The sequence below is a fragment of the Enhydra lutris genome, unplaced genomic scaffold (genome assembly GCF_002288905.1).
Source record: "Enhydra lutris kenyoni isolate GAN:26980312 unplaced genomic scaffold, ASM228890v2 scaffoldscaffold2, whole genome shotgun sequence".
Classification (NCBI taxonomy): Eukaryota; Metazoa; Chordata; class Mammalia; order Carnivora; family Mustelidae; genus Enhydra; species Enhydra lutris.
The window spans coordinates 71,574,229-71,576,694 of record NW_019154086.1 but is presented as its reverse complement, the minus strand read 5'-3'; positions in this window follow the sequence as shown (position 1 = coordinate 71,576,694).

The window sequence follows — 2,466 nt, the reverse complement described above, 5'->3', positions numbered from 1 at the left end:
GATGATTTTCTAAGGGAAATTTTTGTTTCTATCAAGCCTGGACAAAGGTAATTTAATATATGAGTTTTATAAATAAAAATTTTGACCCCTGAAAATGAGTTTATTGTTAAAAATCTTGTACACAAGTACTTTTTCTCTATTATCATTGTATTATTATTATTACATCATCATCTAATGGGACTTATGACAAACATATTTTGACTATATAAAAGTAGATAAAATGTGGATATTGAGAGAAAACTACAAGAAAAAATTCTATAGGTTGTTGATGTACTGAGAACTAAAAAGAGAATAGAAAACATAGTACAGGAGAAGAGTTATCTGTGTCAATCTTTAGATGATTGGTGTCCCCAATTTTCTTTTAACAATAAAACTTAATTCAGAATATTTCTTTTGAATTTCCCTCCTGTAACACTGCATTTTTATTGCCTTATCAAACTGGGTCATGTTCTTCATATTCTCTCCACTATAATCCATTGTCCATATTCCTGTCAGAACTTACATTTCTAAAATGCAAAACTGAATGTCTTGCTCATGATACTTATATATATAAAAAAAAAAAAAACCCATATTGCTCAGATGGCCTTCATAGTTGCCCACAGCCGAATTTTACTTCCTCATGCCTTTCAGTTCTGTGATACATGTAACCCTGCAGGCAGCCTGCATTTCTCTTCACTCCACAAGCACACATTCCTAGCACTGCTCTGTGAGTTTGTACACCCCCCAATTATCTTGCCTTTCCCCCTATCCTCAGTGAAGATCTTCTACTTGTCATTCATTCAATATACAGATTAATTACTCGCTTCTCTATAAAGCATTCCCTTGTTACTCTCCAGGAATAATTAATTGTTCTTCTCAATTCTTTCACAGAATTTTGTATAAACTAAGCATATTATATTATATTATATTATATTATATTAATTATATTATATTATGTTATATATTATATTATATATTGGTAGTCACACTCTCCATGTTAGAACTTAAAATTTTTAGTGAACAAGGATAATGCTTATTCATTTTTATATCTTTAGAATCTGTCCCAACACTTAGATTCATGTGATGTTGAGTGAAAGAGTGAACGGTGCCAAGAATTAATAAATCATCAAGTCCCAGAAGGTGGAACAATAAATATGATATTTTAGGAAGATAAATATTAAATGTATAAACATTAAAAGTGAACACCCTTTGAATGTAAACTGAGGAATAGGGGGAGTTAATAATATTGGGAAAAGTATCCCTATGTCCATATTTTTATTCAATTGGGTATCTATTTTCAAGTAAAACACGATTTGGTAGCAGTTCATTCTTTTTTTTTTTTTTTTTTTTTAAGATTTTTTTTAATTTTTTTTCAGAGAGAGAGAGAGGGAGAGAGAGCAAGCACAGGCAGACAGAATGGCAGGCAGAGGCAGAGGGAGAAGTAGGCTCCCTGATGAGCAAGGAGCCCGATGCGGGACTCGATCCCAGAACGCTGGGATCATGACCTGAGCTGAAGGCAGCTGCTTAACCAACTGAGCCACCCAGGCGTCCCAGCAGTTCATTCTTTTTAATGGAATTTAGAATAAGTCTTCTATAGCAAGAGTAGAGAATATCATCACAAAGAGGCTAAACATAGCTGAGGACAGAACATAGAACTACAGCATGATTCTGCCATTTCTTGTTAAAAGCAGAGGAGACTGCTAGTGTTTTTATAGTGTACAAGAGAAAGTGGAAAGTTTTAACAGTAGAATGATAAAATTGTCATAAAATAAAATCATTTTTCAAGTGCATAGACAAGACTAAAGATTTTCTACATTTTTTTCTGAAAGCTACAATCCCAAAGTAGGCTTTTGAGCATTATGGCATTACAGAGTAGAATATTAAAAAAGAGAGCAGAAGCTTACAAAAAGAAAAATTGCAAAGGGATCAGGAGATGAAAATTGCTTTAGCCATGTTAATAAAGACTTATTAACACGTCCTTCATCAGAAGTACTGGAAGTTTCTAATAAATCTATTATAGTATATCTTGGTGAATTCACAAGTCTCTACAAAGTTTTCTTTTTTTTTTATTTGTTTGTTTTGTTCTGTATTGTTTTTGTTTTTGTTTGCATGTATGTGAATTAAGATATCTTCACAATTTGGTGCCATTTAGGTGAGTCTGTATGCTCTGAAATTCTTGTTTCTCTACCTTGGTGCATCAGTACACCCAAATCCTGTCAATTCCAATTAAATCGTTAAATTATGATGTATAAAAACACATACCTGATTATTGGTGAGACAGAGATTAAATTTTTTCTTCTCAGAGATAAAAATTGAGGTTCTGTTCTTCACAGAGAAAGTTATCTTGAAACAGATTTTCTTAAGACAACCACCATCTTGGTTCTAGGGATGGGCCTAACAAGCTTTTGGGCCTGGAGGCTGCCTGCCCTTTCTGTCCCTCCTCGTAATTCATTGTCTTATAGGTGTAGAAACATTTGCAAAGGTGTT